Below are 17,691 nucleotides of genomic sequence, written 5' to 3'. Positions count from 1 at the left end.
GTGTTTGTCTGTCTCTGGAAGGTGAAGAACTTAGTGAAAATAAAACTGCTGCTATCCGTTCCTTGTACCAATATATGGTGCCACCGCTTCTGCAATGCTGTGTGCAGTGCCGGTCGGCTTACCTCAGAAAGGATACTGTATTGCATAGTTGGAAAATGGTCAGAAAAGGGCCACCAAAATGATAAAGTGGAGGAGAAGGCTTCCCTATGAAGAAAGGTTGCAGCGTCTGGGACTTTTTAGTTTTTTGAAGTCAGTTTTTTAAATTAAACTTTATACAGTATACATATATTCAAGATTCCAAATTTGTTTTACATTTCTCTTTAAACTTTGACTTCCCGCCGTTCCCTCCATGATGTTCTTAATCCCATCCCATTTACATAACGCATTCTAATAAACTTTCTGCTAAAACGTATTTCGTATATTGTCAATCGCTGCTCATATTTCAAATCCTGCTTGCGATTTCATCTGCTTATTTTTTCAGATATTTCCAAAAGGGCTTCCATTCTTCATGACTAGTCCCTCATGTTGCTTTCTTGGTTTTGCTGTTAGTTTCGCCAGCTCCGCATAGGGATTTTTTAGTTTAAAGAACATTCAAGTAAGAGGCGACAGGACAGAAGTTTATAAGATTATGCATGGCATGGAGACATGGGCATAGCCAGGCTTTTGATGGGGGGCAGGCTTCTGCTGGGGGGGAGAGAGAACCTCGGGTAATGCTTTTCAATAATATTTGAGGAATGGGGGGGGGGCTCTCCTTGGCTATGCCCAGGCATGGAGAAAGTGGAAAGTTTTTCTCCCTCTCTCGTGACCCTGGAATACAAGGGCATCCGTCCAATGAAGATGTCTTCTAAAAGTCTGGTAGTTGTTTTTTTCCTTTGACATCTGCTGGGAGGGTGTTCCACAGGGCAGGCACCGAAAAGAAAACTCCCATCTCCGTCTGAAAATAATCTGTAGCAACAATTATTCATAATCTGCACTCCAGAATAAACCCAGCTGTATTTAGCATGCAGTGGTAAGTGGTATTTAGCATAGAGTGGTAGATTCGTAATCTGGGGAACCGGGTTCGCGTCTCCGCTCCTCCACATGCAGCTGCTGGGTGACCTTGGGCCAGTCACACTTCTCTGAAGTCTCTCAGCCCCACTCACCTCACAGAGTGTTTGTTGTGGGGGAGGAAGGGAAAGGAGAATGTTAGCCGCTTTGAGACTCCTTCGGGTAGTGATAAAGCGGGAAATCAAATCCAAACTCTTTTCCTCTTCACCAAGATGACACATTCCCTTCATCTTCCTCCCTAGCCCAGCTTTCAAATCTGAACCAACTCAGACAGTGCAATATGACTCTTATAATGATCGTCTAATAATCCAAATTAGTATTTCTCCAGTTTCTAGGTCCAGTTTTTATAAGGCCTTTTAAAAACTGTTCCAACAAATCTCAGCCAAGTCACAATGGAAAACTATGGTCTCTTATAATGTTCATCCAATCCTGCTTCCTCTTCTTTCTTCTTTTCCTAATCTTTGGACATTTTAATCCACTGGGGATGGGGAAGCAGGCATCTTAATTCCCTTTCCTCAAACGAGATCACAGCTTGCCTTGTTCACCGTTTCCGGAGTTGCTTTGCATTCTCTGCCTCTCATTCCCACACCAGCTCAGCCCAACCTCCTCTTTCCCTGGGGCTCTTTCTCTTTCCTCCTGGGACGTGTATACCTGAGAAGAGATCCAAGATTTAGAACCTCAAAGTCAAAGTGAGAGCATTTGGGTCAAAATTAAGGGAGAGAAGAATAACAGAGACCTCATTGTGGGAGTTTACTACAGATCCCCAAGCCAAATGGAGGACATAGATGATGCCTTCCTGGAACAGATGGCCAAGCATGCAAAAGGAAGGGAGATAGTAGTAATGGGGGACTTCAATTACCCGGATATTTGTTGGATGTCAAACTCAGCCAAGAGCATAAGGTCAAACAGATTCCTCACTGGCCTTGCAGACAACTTCATTGTCCAGAAAGTGGGAGAAGCAACAAGAGGAACAGCCATTTTAGATCTGGTCCTAACCAATGTTGATGACCTGGTTAGTGGGGTAGAAGTGGAAGGATCATTAGGCGCGAGTGATCATGCTCTTCTGAAGTTTACTATACAGCAGAAAGGAGCAGCCAAGCATACTAGGACTCAATTTCTTGACTTTAAGAAAGCCGACTTCATAAAACTTAGGGAAGTGCTGGGTGAGATCCCATGGACAGTAATACTAAAAGGAAAGGGAGTTCATGATGGCTGGGAGTTTGTTAAGAGGGAGATAGTAAAAGCACAACGTCAGGCAATACCAATGAGACGAAAACATGGAAGGTGCCTAAAGAAGCCAGGGTGGCTATCTAAAGAACTTTTAACTGAGTTAAGATTAAAAAAGGATGTGTACAAAAAATGGAAAAGGGGGGAAACCACCAAAGAGGAATTCAAACAAATAGCCAGCACGTGTAGACACAAAGTCAGAAAAGCTAAAGCACAGAATGAACTCAGGCTTGCTAGAGAGGTTAAAAGCAACAAAAAAGGCTTTTATGGGTATGTTCGTAGCTAAAGGAAGAACAAAGAAACAGTGGGGTCACTCAGAGGAGAAGATGGTGAAATGCAAACAGGGGACACAGAAAGGGCTGAACTCCTCAATGCCTTCTTTGCCTCAGTCTTCTCCGATAAAGAAAACAATGCCCGACCTGAAGAATTTGGAGCAAATGATTCAGCAAAGGAAACACAGCCCAGTATAACTAAGGAGATAGTACAAGAATACTTGGCTAGTTTAGATGTATTCAAGTCTCCAGGGCCAGATGAACTGCATCCAAGAGTATTAAAAGAACTGGCAGATGTGATCTCAGAACCACTGGCAGTAATCTTTGAGAATTCCCGGAGAACAGGCGAAGTCCCGGCAGACTGGAGGAGGGCAAATGTTATCCCTATTTTCAAAAAGGGGAAAAGAGAGGACCCAAATAATTACCGCCCAGTCAGTCTGACATCAATAGCAGGGAAGATTCTGGAGCAGATCATTAAGCAAACAGTCTGTGAGCACCTAGAAAGGAATGCTGTGATCACCAATAGTCAGCAAAATAAGTCATGTCAGACTAACCTGATCTCGTTTTTTGACAGAATTACAAGCCTGGTAGATGAAGGGAACGCAGTGGATGTAGCCTACCTTGATTTCAGCAAGGCATTTGATAAGGTGCCCCATGATATTCTTGTAAAGAAGCTGGTAAAATGCGGTCTTGACTATGCTACCACTCAGTGGATTTGTAACTGGCTGACTGACCGAACCCAAAGGGTGCTCATCAATGGTTCCTCTTCATCCTGGAGAAGAGTGACTAGTGGGGTGCCACAGGGTTCTGTCTTGGGCCCGGTCTTATTCAACATCTTTATCAACGACTTGGATGATGGACTCAAGGGCATCCTGATCAAATTTGCAGATGACACCAAACTGGGAGGGGTGGCTAACACCCCAGAGGACAGGATCACACTTCAAAACGACCTTGACAAATTAAAGAACTGGGCCAAAACAAACAAGATGAATTTTAACAGGGAGAAATGTAAAGTATTGCACTTGGGCAAAAAGAATGAGAGGCACAAATACAAGATGGGTGACACCTGGCTTGAGAGCAGTACATGTGAAAAGGATCTAGGAGTCTTGGTTGACCACAAACTTGACATGAGCCAACAGTGTGACGCGGCAGCTAAAAAAGCCAATGCAATTCTGGGCCTCATCAATAGGAGTATAGCATCTAGATCAAGGGAAGTAATAGTGCCACTGTATTCTGCTCTGGTCAGACCTCACCTGGAGTACTGTGTCCAGTTCTGGGCACCGCAGTTCAAGAAGGACACTGACAAACTGGAACGTGTCCAGAGGAGGGCACCCAAAATGGTCAAAGGCCTGGAAACAATGCCTTATGAGGAACGGCTAAGGGAGCTGGGCATGTTTAGCCTGGAGAAGAGGAGGTTAAGGGGTGATATGATAGCCATGTTCAAATATATAAAAGGATGTCACATAGAGGAGGGAGAAAGGTTGTTTTCTGCTGCTCCAGAGAAGCGGACACGGAGCAATGGATCCAAACTACAAGAAAGAAGATTCCACCTAAACATTAGGAAGAACTTCCTGACAGTAAGAGCTGTTTGACAGTGGAATTTGCTGCCAAGGAGTGTGGTGGAGTCTCCTCCTTTGGAGGTCTTTAAGCAGAGGCTTGACAACCATATGTCAGGAGTGCTCTGATGGTGTTTCCTGCTTGGCAGGGGGTTGGACTCGATGGCCCTTGTGGTCTCTTCCAACTCTATGATTCTATGATTCTATGATTCTAAGATTTTGACCGGGAAAGGATTTTCGTCGTTCTGCTTTGGAATATGTGATGTGTCTGGTCTTTTTTTATACTTGCTGCTTCATGATTTGGCAAGCCTCAAGGAGAAAGAATCAATTAATTAAGCAGAATGCAAGTGGAACTTTAGGAAAAAAAACCTTGAGAACTTGATGTTTAATGGTGTGGTCCTTTGTGGAGGGCTCTAATTAGAATGGGCAAGGTATCAACTTGTTTGAAGATATAAAGGGACTTTGTTCAAAGACATGATTACATTAAAAAAACCAAAAAACCTCTCTCAAAGGTGGCTGAAGACAACTGACGGATTACAACTGGGGAATATTTCACACAGGAAACCACATCTGTTTGCATGGATTTTTGTCATATATGGATTTATAAAAGTGAAGGTGAATCTTTGATCTTTGTAAGCTTCCCTTAGGGCTCAGGGGGAGCAAGCTTGGATTGTAGAGGGACCAAATAATTATTGACTGCGAAATATATCCCATGTGTCAGGGGCTCAGGAGCAGAGGGAGAGAGGAAATGGAGAGCGAAGGGGAAGAATCTGAGGGCAGCGTTGGGGAGTATGACAGTGACCCGAGAGATTCCATGAGCTTCTCCAGCGGATCGGAAGATTCCCAGAAGGAGGCGCCGATGGTCAGGGTAAGGGGGGTCCCAGGGGGGACACACCAGAAACAGGGGGCCAGCGGGGACTCCCAAAGCAGCAGCGGGAGATCAGGACCAGTTTCCCCACCAGAGCGTAGTGGTGATGGTGTTTCCTGCTTGGCAGGGGGTTGGACTCGATGGCCCTTGGGGTCTCTTCCAACTCTAGGATTCTATGATTCTATGATTCTATGAAGAGTCCCATGTGTCAGGGCCAGCGTCTCCTCCAGCAGGGAGAGGAGATGAGTCGGGACTGACCACGCCTCTGTCGGAGAGTGGGGGAACGGAGGGGAGGTCAGGTCCAGCTAGCCCCCCCGAAGGGGGAAGCAGTGACAGGAGCAGTGTAATGGTCAGGAGGAAGGTTGCCGGCTGGGCGCGCGCGCCAAGTTCGAATGTACAGGCGCGCGGGACAGCAGAAAGCCCGGATTGGGAACCAGGTCCTAAAGCCCGCCGGAGGCAGGGGGAAGACTCAGGGGACTCAGCGTCAGATGAGTCTAGGAAGGGCGAGACCCCAGCTGACAGGAGGACCCAGAGGAGGAAAGAGCAAAGGAAGAGGTGGAGCAAGGCTAGAGTCTTAAACTGGTGTCTGGAGGGAGGAGATTCAAACGGAGCTTCAGCGGTCTAGAGTTTCAGACGTAGAGCTGCACGCTGCGGCTGTCAAAGCGAAACTGAACTTCAATAAAGACTTTTGTATATAAGAACGAACCGGCGTTGGTCCTTTGTGAGCTGGGACCTCGGGCAGCTCTGACACCACGGTATTGTCTGTTACAGAAGATTATTTGGTTTGGGAAAATATCAGTTCATTGAAAGACATGAAAGACCACTATGTCTTCATTTTAACTAAACAAAAGAAAGGTGGAAGACAGCCCAGAGTCCTGGAAGATAAGACGGTGGAATGAGAAGGGACTGCGCCAAAAGCAGTGGATGGACAACAACAGGAAGAAGAAAATTTTCCTCTTGCATGTTAATTTACATATAGTTCCATTAAATACTATGAAAGTCACATACCAGTGGCTGTCAAGATAAGATAAAGGATTAAGATTGGTATGATATTGGGAATACATAAGAGAGAGAAAAGCAGGAACAAGAAACAAAAAATTTCTCCTGACAAGCCAAAACATGGGAAGTCTCTTTATATCATTCAGAATGTTTAACTGCTTTTATTATTTGTACAGTGGTACCTTGGTTTAAGACCAGACTAGTTTACGACCATTTTGGATTACGACCAACTCAAACCCAGAAGTGCGTGCCTCGGTTTGCGACCTTTTTTGGATATTATGAACCGAGTGAAACGGGACAAACCCCAGAAACCTGAAAAGTGGCAAACATTACTTTGATACCCAGACAAGATAAGGACATAGCAAATCCTAGAAATGTCCGACCGATTTCATTATTAAACTGCGACTATCAACTGCTTGCAGCAATATAAGCAAACAGACCTTAAAAAGTTATGAATGATTGAATGCATCCCCGGCTGGCAGTTAAAAGATAATGTTAGAAATCATAATATATCCAGCTGGCTCAGTGGAAGGAAGCAGTATTTTCTGGTTCCTGCCCTCAAGACTTTAGCCGTGACATTTTGTCCCACTGCCAGAAAAGCACCTCTAGCTCCCTCGTTTCTGTGGCAACGCTTTTTGGGATGTGGTTCTTTGCAGGCCCATTTGTATTTCAATAAAGGCCTATCTTTCCACTTGGAGACTTCCTCCTTTTTGGGGGGGTTTCTGTGGGTAACCTCCAGTCTAGGAAACTCTTTTTGAATTTATCCTACATATATGAGACTGAAACACTATAAATATTGGTAGAAACAACTCTACTGTGAAGTTCAGTTTACAGATGGGGGGGGGGATATTCCAAAGCAGAGCCCATCTTTTTCACGGGATCCAACTGTTACAGAAATTATGGGGGGGGGGGCACATCTTTAAAGTTGTTAAATGTTACAAATATTATGCATAAAGGTATACTTTCGACTTAACAGCTCAGGGATGTTACCTAGCTTAAAAATCATATAAAATCAACTCCTTTGCCATTTTCCTTCATTCCACTGCCAATTTGCTTCACTGGCCAAGGACTTGGAAAGCACTCGGTCCCCACCATAATCCCTCAAGCGGGAGGTCACATATGCAAAGGAAGGTACTCATAGGTGTCAATCGCTGGGCAAAGGCACTCCTCCGGACTTGCCCAGGTGGCAGACTATGCAGACCCAAGTTCTATTGTCCCTTTGTAGCAGGTGCTTAGAATGTACTTCCCAACACATATCCTGTATCCGCCTGTTGCCCCAACACATTCCTCCTAGTTGATCATGTATAACCCTCCCCTTTTCTGATGTAGGAATGATGTAGCGATGATGCTTAATGAACTGTATGCTGGGATAAGATGGAACCTTTGAAAAGTCCTTGTCACCCCATCCTTGGGATTCAAAATTCCTCTTTGACCCTGTTGCGCAATAAACTTTGGTCTACAGCAATTTGCTCCAGTTGGTGGCTGGACTCCTTCCTTTATTCTGGCTCTGCCCAACCAGCTGGGGGACTGAGCAGCCTTGCACATAGATTTTCCCATAACACTTCTTAAACTTGGGACTGTCTGCATGTGACCCCATCTCTACAGCTCCCATAAACACCACAGAGAAGGTGGCCGGAGCCTGAAAGGCGAAAGCCTAGGCCTCGAATGCAGGTCTCAGGGATGCTTCCCCAGTTTCCCCCGTGGAGACCTGGGACCCCTTCTCCTTCGGAAGGGACCTCCGAGGAGGAAGCCAGGGCAGATATAAAGTTCCTTTCCCCACTTGCCAGGAGCCTGAGCTCCATTTGGGGTCCCTCCTTCCGCACCCCAAGGTTCCTCCAAGGCCTTGGGGAAGGAAACTGAGGCAGACTCTGCTTGTTCCCCAGGGCCCTGGGCAATTTCCCTAGAGTCCCCCCCCCACTGCCTCCTGAGACCCGCAGGGATCCGGAGTGGGAGCGACTTCTCCTGTTCCGCCTGAGGGGGAGGAACAGAGGTCTTGGCCCATTTGGGGGGGCAAGCGAGGGCCATCCAGAAAGGGCTCCTGGGACCCCGAGGGGCCAGAAGGGGAGTCTCCAGCCTGGCCTTTCCCCTGTTCCTGCAGGTGGAGCCCTTCTCCTAGCGCTGACTCTTGGGGTGACAAAGGTGTCTTTGGCTGGGGAGGATAAACTAAGCGTCCCAGAATCCTTTTCGTGAGGCGGAGGAGAGGATGGGCTCCAAAAGGATGCCTTCTTTGGGGGGGGGAGGGTTAGTCAGCCAAAATCAATAGATGGGGGGCGGTTCAAAGAGGGCTTGGAGCCCCTCTCAACCTGGCAGAGAAAAACACCCCCCCACTCCCTCCCTCCCCCCCCCCCGGCTGCTGCTCTCCTCTCTTCCCGGCTCAATCCACCCACTTCCGGGTTCTCTCTTGCCCTCACCCAATCGCCATGCACAGAGCACCCTGCTCCCCTCCAATTCCTGACCGGTCTGGAAGTGAAGCTGCGGAGGAGGCCCAGGAGGCGGTCCCAGGAGCTCCCCCTTCCACAACAACCCTGCCAGGCTGGCCTCTGGCATGTCGCCCCCTTTCCAGCAGGCGAAGCTGCAGGGACCACTCACTTCCTGGCCCTCCAAAAATGGAGGAGGCCTTGGACCCTGGATGAGCCTGAGAGGAGCCTTGAGGGGGGCAGAGAGGGGCTCTTGCCCCTTCCCAGACTTCTCCTCCAACCATTTATTGCTACTGTTTATCAAACTTGGCCACCCTCACCAAACAGACCCACAGCATGCAGTTCTTTTCAAGGCGTGTTTATTCTCCAGGTTGGCTCTGCCCCACGGGGCTTACAGTTGTAGCAGGAACCCCCCCACCCCAATCATTCTGTTTGCACAAACTTCACACACACTCACACTCACACACTACATACGCCACATTTCTGTTATAAATTCATAGAAAATCAACCATACATCGGATTTGCACTGTTCCATTTTTTACTCCATGTGACAAAGACTATCAAAGGATCAAAGGGGGGTGCTTGGTTTCTGGTCAGCCATAATCTCTTCAGCATACCAGCACATCCACAGGAGCCCTGCCCAGTTGCTATGTCAACCCTGATAATCCCAGACAGAAGACAATCAAAATCACAAAGAACAGTGGATTCACCACGGGCTGAAACAAAGGACAATGATCAGATCTTCCCTCTGGGGGCAGGAAACTGCAAACTCCCCATTGTCACCTGGAAAGTACTCATGGGGAGGGGGAAAGGAGGAACCAGCCAGGTGACAGGACACTCAGGTTACCACCACAACTCCTCCCTCAACCCCTCCTTTCTGTAATGAATGCATGATGTCAACCCTTTCTGTAACGTATGCATGATGTCAACCCCTCCTTTCTGTAATGTATGCATGATGTTTCTGGGGGTGGGCTTGACCTAGAGGAGGGGAATTTCAAAAGTTTTTATAAGGTCTTGCAGCCCATTGTTCTGGGTCTTTCCTCTCTCCTGCAAGTGAGGGGAACACCCTGATGCATCAGTTCAATAAAGGCCAAGCCTACAGGCTGCTGTTTTGCTCCAAGTTATCCTGGTTGGTGTCTTTGTTTTGTCCAAGGGAGCCCTCAGATTTTTCCGTTAACAGTTGGCGACCGCGACTCAGGGACACTTGGTTCTCCTGTAAAGGTGAGAGGGGAGATAGAAGGGATCGGGCGCCACTGGGCAACCTTAGCCCAGGGATCCTTCTTCCTCTCCCTGCCTCCTCTTTGCGGGCGGTAATCAATCGTCACCAAAAGCTCAACCAGGGGAGCAAAGGCAAGGTCAAGCCGGCTAAAAAGAAAAGGATCCTGAGATTTGCGGGGGACATCTTCGAACGTGAGTATGGTTTGAAGTCAAATACATTGGGAGGGGGGTGGAAAAGTAACGTCCCCACGACAGCCAGACTTTCCTTCTTTCATTTCTGACGGTATCCTTCGGAGTCGGCCGGGTACGTTCTCTCTCTCTCTCTCTCCTTTTTTCCCCCGATTCTCCCCCTCGGAGGGTGGCCAGGGAAATCGCGGAACTTTTCTGTCTGACGTTATCTCTCGGGGTCGTCTAGGAACGTCAAATCCTTTCCCTTTCTCTTCCCCAATTCCTTACGCGGAATGTGACCGGGGAAATTGTGGTACTATTACTGTTTTCCGATGTTCCCCCTCAGGGTCGTCCAGGAACGTCTTAATCTCTCTCTCCTTTTCTCCCCCGTTTTCCGTCTTGGAATTGAGTCCGGGAAAGCGTGGCTCCTTTACTGTTTCTCTGACGTCTTCCCTCGGAGGCGTCCCTACAATTTGTTTTCTCGACCCCCGATCTGGCACTGCACTGCACAGGCGTCCAGTAGGGAGCCCGAACTTAGTCCAAAAGGCTAGGCAGGAGGCTGTTGTGGAGGGTAGAAGGTAGAAGTTTTCGGGCCAGGTGTCCCGAGGTAGAAGTTTTCGGGCCAGGTGTCCCGTGGTAGAAGTTTTCGGGCCAGGTGTCCCGAGGTAGAAGTTTTCGGGCCAGGTGTCCCGAGGTAGAAGTTTTCGGGCCAGGTGTCCCGAGGTAGAAGTTTTCGGGCCAGGTGTCCCGTGGTAGAAGTTTTCGGGCCAGGTGTCCCGAGGTAGAAGTTTTCAGGCCAGGTGTCCCGTGGATGAGGACTCTAATATGCCCCTCCAGCTTGTCATTTCCAATTAGAGAAAAATAGAAATAAAATAAAGGGGCAAAAATGGTTAAGTTTGTGTTGTTAAACTGTAGCCTAGAGCTGGAACATGAAACTGTAAACTTAATGGTGCTCAGAAGGCAGTAGATATAATAACAGCCCAGCATTAGAGATCTTAGTTTCTCTTAAAAAAAAAAAGAAGAAGAATAAAATTAAAAAAAATGAATAAGAGATGTACTCAAAGATTTAGAAATATTTCAAGGGTTTGTATTTACATTGGCCTTGGCATCCACAGACTGTTCTTAAATGCACATAGTTTTAAATTGCAAGCTTGCTTCAAAATTTTAAATCTAAGAAAGCCATGTTGCGCCTTATCAATCTTAAAACAAAACAAAATGGAGAATGGAGTGTGCAAATGTTTGTTATTTGAGAGAGGCTCTAAAAGAGAGTTTCCCTCCCAAGTGGTGAAATCCTGTATACGTGCTACTTGTGTTCTGAAAGGGGGATTACCCCACCTCTTTCTTCTAGTTTTAAGTGAGGAGGGTGATTCTAAGTCTAATGGCAAATGATGTTTGTTGTAACTTTTGAGTTTGTGAGAAGGTGAAGTTAACCTAATGTTTCTGCTGCAAAAGCCTAGTTGAGCACAACTGCTCTCTCAAACTAAAATGCAGTGTATGTATTTCATTAAGCGTATGCCTATAAAAGTATGGTGTTCATTCTAAGAAAAAAAATATTTGAGTCCAGTTTTAACTTTGATTTGGTTGGACAGAAGAGTTATTGTAAGGCTCCTGATATCAGTCTCTATAAGGCTTCATGGCCTCTTTTGTTAGAAAATGCCCCCCCTCCCCCTTGTTTCACCCTGCCTATTTCAGTTGGTTTCTCCCTTCTTACTTCTGTGCTAGGTAAATTTACTCCCGAGTAAGCTTCCTTTAAAGGAAACTGCAAAGGGGGGAGGGGGCAACACTTGTGTATTCCCTTTAAAAAAAATCAAATCTAGGGCTGCTTTAACTGTGCTTTATAAGAGATCCTCTCCCTATCTTACGAAAACTGTTCACTTCTTCCTTAAATATCATTTCAAACTCACTCAAACTATCTCAAGATCTGCAAAAAGGGTTCTGTGTAAAGTTATGTACTTTTATTTTCCTCTTCCTTAGTACATGATATGAGCATAGATGTTTCCTTTCCCAGCTGGAAATCTGTACTTAAATGGTGTATGCCTCTTTGGTAGTACAAATCTTGCTGCGAAATCTTGCTGTGAACCCTATATTTTGGAGGGTTGGACTAGATGACCCCAGGGTCCCTTTCAACTCTCCCAATTTGTGGCTGTGTGGAAGACCATGTGTCTGCAAGCATTGGAGGGTAATTCTTAAATTCTGGTGTGGTAATGGAGTTGAAATTCAGCCTAGCTTTGCTTTTTAGTTTTAAAAGGTGCGAGATGAAGCCATGATGTTTTGAAGCACAACTGGTAACATCAAGCATTTGGGTGATTACAGTGTTTATCATTTTGTCTACTATTAAAAAATCAGACCTCAAAGTCAGCTCAATACATAGACGCCTTGACCATCCATCCTGTAAATAAAGGGCAGTAGAATTTGTCTGCAAATGGTAAGGCTGAAATGGCTGAGAATGTTAAAAAAAAAAAAAAATCCTATGAATTCTAACTCTGGCCATTTTTACTCATAAATAAGAGAGCGGTTGATTGTTCCGCGAATGGCCAGAAGGATATTAGCCCTTTCCTGTACATAAAGGAAGCAGTCTCTTGCTTGGGCTGAAATTGCTAGTTTTGGTGAATACTTAAATTGCTGAGTTCCTCTTTTTCGTTTAAAATCAAACCCTGTTTTCAAAATCTACTCCTTGCCCTTCCCTTCCCTTATTCAAATGGTAATTTAGCCAAAGGATGCAACATTTTCAATAGTATAAAAGGTTTGCTGAGACATGAACTCTGCACATGCACAGAGGCTAGATCAGCTAAAGAAGAGAGGGAGAGGAAGGGGGGAACTGTAAGGGGGAGAGGAGGTTTCTTCCAAATGTAAAAGAAAACTCGGAACCATTGAGGAACCATTGAGGGAAATCACCCTTAATCTGTCTTTGCTCCAGGGGCTATTTAAGACAAAAGGCTAAAAAAACAAACAAAAAAAAAACAAAAAAAACTAGCCCATCAAAAAGTCAAGAGCTTTCCAGGTTCCAAATCTTAACATGCCAAATTCTTTTCACAGGTAAATATCAAAGCATTCCCCCCCTCAATGGGAATTTTAGGAACAGCATTTCCTGACAGACTTCTCACATGAAATAATTTTCCCTTTTAACAGGATATGTGAACCCCGATAACAAAGTGTTTGTCCCTTTTTCCTCCCACAGCAACTTTCTTTCTGTTCTGTGAAACAAGTCTGAATCCCTGCTACAGTTTGACTTCCATCTCTTTGTGGCTTTGACACTTTTTTTAAAAGTTACAAATAATCTGTTTTCATTTATTTAATCTGTCTCTCCATGATGTCTATGAAGTTAATCGAAGCACAACCAAACATTGTTTGTGGAATGGTATTTGTTTACCTTTTTGCCTGAGCATTTCTTATTAATTCTGTCATCTTGGCTAGTGCAAGGTACTTGCACAACTTTAAATTGCCATTCATTTTTTTTCCTTGGTATTAAGTCATTTTCCAGTATTGTCCTATAGCCGATGTTGTCACTTCAAGAAACACTCTTTTATTTTCATTGTTACTTCAGATTTCTTAAAATTGTGTGTCTTAGCATTTATTTATTTTTCGTTCCTCATAAGTCATTGTGTGTGTTTCATTATTATTTTAACCTTTGTCAGGGGTTTAGGAGCAGAGGCACGGGCAAGGGAGGAAACAGAGAGCGAAGGGGAGGAGGCAGAAGAAAAGATGAGTGATGACGACGACCCGAGATCTCCTAGTCTTTCCAGTGAATCAGAAGATTCACAGAAAGGAGCACCAGTGGCCAGGGCAAGGGGGGCACCCCAGGAAGATAGAGCCAGAAGGGACTCAGGGGGGAGCAGCTGGAAATCGGGACCAGCGTCACCGCCAGGAAGCAGGGAAGAGGAAGGGAGCCAGGGGGGAAGCGCTGGCAGCTCACCACAGGAGGGAGGGCATGAGTCAGGAGTGGCCACACCTCCATCGGGGAGCGAAGAAACGGTTAAGAGGAAGGTGGAAGGTTGGGCGCGCGCGCCAAGTTCAAATGCAGAGGAAGGCGGCGCAGTAAGCAGCCCCGAAAGGGAACCAGGTCCTAAAGCCCGGCGCAAGGAGGCAGGAGGGTCCGGGTCAGCGTCAGAAGAATCCCGGAAGGAGGAGGCCCCGGGGGGTAGAGGGACCCAGAGGAGGACAGTCAGGCGGAAAAGGTGGAGCAAGGCTAGGATATTAAGTTGGTGCTCACGGGGCGGAGACTCAGACGGAGCTTCGCCGATCTAGCTACTAGACGTAGAGTTTGCGCGCAGCAGCGTGAGAATGGAAACTGTAATTCAATAAAGACTTTTACTTAATGATCGCTGGCTAGCGTGATCCTCTGTGAGCTAGGATCTTCAAGCAGCTCTGACAACCTTGTATTTTTTACAGTTCTCTTTCTCTCCAAAGTGAAGGAAAGCAAACGAACTTGGCAGATAATAACAGTAGTTATAGGAAAATGTGATAATAATATTGGAATGAATGAAACGCTTAATGTGCTAAGATTTTTTATTATTTGCAGCTTCCCATGAAAACTGGAGGACATCCTTCTTGTCTAACTGTGTTTTTAAGTCGCCCCAAAACCCTGCCCCTTACAGGATATCACTTCTACAGATGTGCAATGATGAAAAGCAGCAACAACCCAACCCCTTCGCCATCACAAGACCTGCAACGCCAGAGTTTTCAAAGTGCCCACAGCTATCTCTTTCAAAGGATATAGACTGATGGGGAGTGGGCCTGACAAAGGGGGGTGGAGTTGACTTGCAAGGACATCTTTTCACTTGAACCTCAAGCCTCTGTGCTCCAGGATTCAAAAGATACATGCGTAAAAGATCACAATTGTGTCAAGATATGCAACTGATATTTAATTAGTTTGTTTTGTATTAAGTGTTATTATGTAGGAATGTTGAAATGTGTCTGACAGTGTGTTACTTCCACAAGGGGGGTATTTTTGTGTGTAATTTTTATGTTTAATGTCTTATTGCTTGCACACCAATTCTCATGCATTTTATACTTTCTGATAGCTCACACTATTGTGTAGTCCAATGTTTAGATAACCACATTTCATTGTCCCACCTGGCACTCTGCCAACTTTCCCTATCCATTTTAAAATGTGCAAAAACTTGCTTTACCAAGGAGAAGCTTATAAGATACATGAAGGTGCACATGCTTTGGTTTAGCAGGAATGATCCCTTATAGAGTTAAATTGACTTATTTGGACAAAGTGCCCTTTTAAGAACGGTTTTCCTTTACAGACTGGTTTGAAAGGTTGAGAACCATGGGCACATAAATTCAAATTGGACTCAGTTTGAATTGGGCAAGTGTATCCAGGCTGCAATTAGCTTTTTGGTCCTTAAAGTGCAAGTGATCTGCGAGACCAGAGCCTGTAATAATAATAAGAAATCCCATGGATTTTGGCCAAGGCGAAGACATTTCTCTCAGGACGTGTCCGAAACCTGTGCCAGCTGTGGTGGGTGCCAGGCTACATGATGAATATGAAAGCCCTAAGTGGATTCACCAGGGATTGCCACTACTGCGACACCATGCCGATGTGAGACCACAGAAGAGCTACCTTGACACCTGAGAACACACAAATGGCGGGGGGGAAGCAAACTGCACTTTTCAGTCATTAGTGGACCTTCCTGCCTAAATGTAAAGCATAGATCACTATTGAGAAAATATTTCTTCCAAGGTGCTAGAATACCACAAGTAACTGAGCAGTGCACTGTTACACCATTATATTTCCATGCAAATATCCTTAAAGTAGCATGATATCCAAGTCCCTTTCAGGTTCACATGGACACACACATCTGGGACGGAGAATACCAGGTTATTATTTACCACCTTAAATTGTGCGGAGAAAAGGATTGCAAAGTAGCCACCTTTGCAATCTTATCTCCGAAGGGGGGAACTGTAGCAGGAACCCCCCCACCCCAATCATTCTGTTTGCACAAACTTCACACACACTCACACTCACACACTACATACGCCACATTTCTGTTATAAATTCATAGAAAATCAACCATACATCGGATTTGCACTGTTCCATTTTTTACTCCATGTGACAAAGACTATCAAAGGATCAAAGGGGGGTGCTTGGTTTCTGGTCAGCCATAATCTCTTCAGCATACCAGCACATCCACAGGAGCCCTGCCCAGTTGCTATGTCAACCCTGATAATCCCAGACAGAAGACAATCAAAATCACAAAGAACAGTGGATTCACCACGGGCTGAAACAAAGGACAATGATCAGATCTTCCCTCTGGGGGCAGGAAACTGCAAACTCCCTATTGTCACCTGGAAAGTACTCATGGGGAGGGGGAAAGGAGGAACCAGCCAGGTGACAGGACACTCAGGTTACCACCACAACTCCTCCCTCAACCCCTCCTTTCTGTAATGAATGCATGATGTCAACCCTTTCTGTAACGTATGCATGATGTCAACCCCTCCTTTCTGTAATGTATGCATGATGTTTCTGGGGGTGGGCTTGACCTAGAGGAGGGGAATTTCAAAAGTTTTTATAAGGTCTTGCAGCCCATTGTTCTGGGTCTTTCCTCTCTCCTGCAAGTGAGGGGAACACCCTGATGCATCAGTTCAATAAAGGCCAAGCCTACAGGCTGCTGTTTTGCTCCAAGTTATCCTGGTTGGTGTCTTTGTTTTGTCCAAGGGAGCCCTCAGATTTTTCCGTTAACACAGTCTACAGCAGAATCTACACAGAATGGGGAGGGGGGCGAGTTCTGGGCTCTGGGGGAGGGAAGGGGGGCAGGTCCTAGTCCGTATCGAGAGAGAGGGCCGAGGGGAACGAAAGCTGCTCTGCCTGGCCGTCTCTGCAGGGATGTTGCGGGGAAACGGGCTCCTTTTGCACCCAGGTCTCTAGAGGGGATAAACCTGGGTCTGGACTGTACCACTTCAGGTCCCCCAGAGGGGGAGGTAAAGGGACACCCAATGACCCACATTCTGTAAGTGGAGGATCCCTGATTGATTTATTTGGGGGGGGGAGGGATATGCCAATCTTGCTCAAGTCAGCCTCCCCTCCTCCAAAAAGGTTCTCTCCCACAATCCCAAAGACAACACAGGCCCCCCTCAAGAGTCTCCCAGAGCATGTGCAGAGTTCAGAGATGCTTTTGTTGCGATTCCTGTCTTGCGGAAGGTTGGACTACATGACCCTCAGGGCCCCCTCCCAATTCTACACTTAAATAATTTCACAGCACGGAAGTGAGGAGGGGCAGGGACTGTCAGAAAGGGGGGCTTTTGCTATGCAGAGATCTGGCCCCCTCCTTAAAATCAGAGCTGTGAATCTGCAGGATGCGAAGCCAAGCAGACCCCTGACCCCAAAAAGGCAGGGGAAGGGGGCTTCCCACAAGGGACCAGTGGGGCAAGACTGGGCAGCCAAAGAGGAGGGACCCAGGAGTCCGGGGGCCTACGATCCACTTTGCTCTTTCAACGGGATCCGGAGACAGGCAACAAACCAAGCCGGGAGCAGGGTTGCCCAGAGTCCGTTACTGCAGAAAGAAGAGAAATCCGTGAGATACTGACCCGATTCAGAGAGGAAACATTAGCTGGCTGGGGGTTGCAATTGCAGGAATTGCTCCACAACAACCCTGTGAAGCAGGCAGACTGGATCCTGCCCCCCGGGACCCCTGAGAGCTTTATCATGGCCAGGGACTGGGGATTCGAACCCAGATCTCTCTGCCAGGGCCTAGTCTGGCCCTCTCACCACTGCACCGCACTGCCTCTCAGTGGGTGGCACAGAGATGTTTTTTTTAAAAGAATATAAAAATGAAGAATCGAGAGAACTTGGCAGTCTTGGGCGTATCTTGGACACTGACCTCGGATTTGGGCTTCTCCGATTTGGGTTTTTCTTCAGAAGCAGAAAAGGAGGATAATGAAGCAGGGAAAGGTTAATGACCAGAAAACCCAGG

General features: G+C 46.4%; 1 long non-coding RNA gene across 1 annotated transcript; it reads right to left on the bottom strand.

Moving 5' to 3' along the window:
- Window positions 1-16,637: 16,637 nt before the first annotated feature.
- On the bottom strand, window positions 16,638-17,640 carry LOC308578017. Its single transcript, XR_014003810.1, has 2 exons — window positions 17,599-17,640; window positions 16,638-17,271 (listed from the first exon to the last, which is right to left on the bottom strand). It is a non-coding gene; the product is annotated as an uncharacterized lncRNA (long non-coding RNA).
- Window positions 17,641-17,691: the final 51 nt, after the last annotated feature.

The sequence above is a fragment of the Podarcis bocagei genome (genome assembly GCF_964188305.1).
Source record: "Podarcis bocagei genome assembly, chromosome: W".
NCBI classification, from domain to species: Eukaryota; Metazoa; Chordata; class Lepidosauria; order Squamata; family Lacertidae; genus Podarcis; species Podarcis bocagei.
The sequence above is the reverse complement of the archived record's forward strand: the minus strand, read 5'-3'. Positions and strand labels throughout refer to the sequence as shown.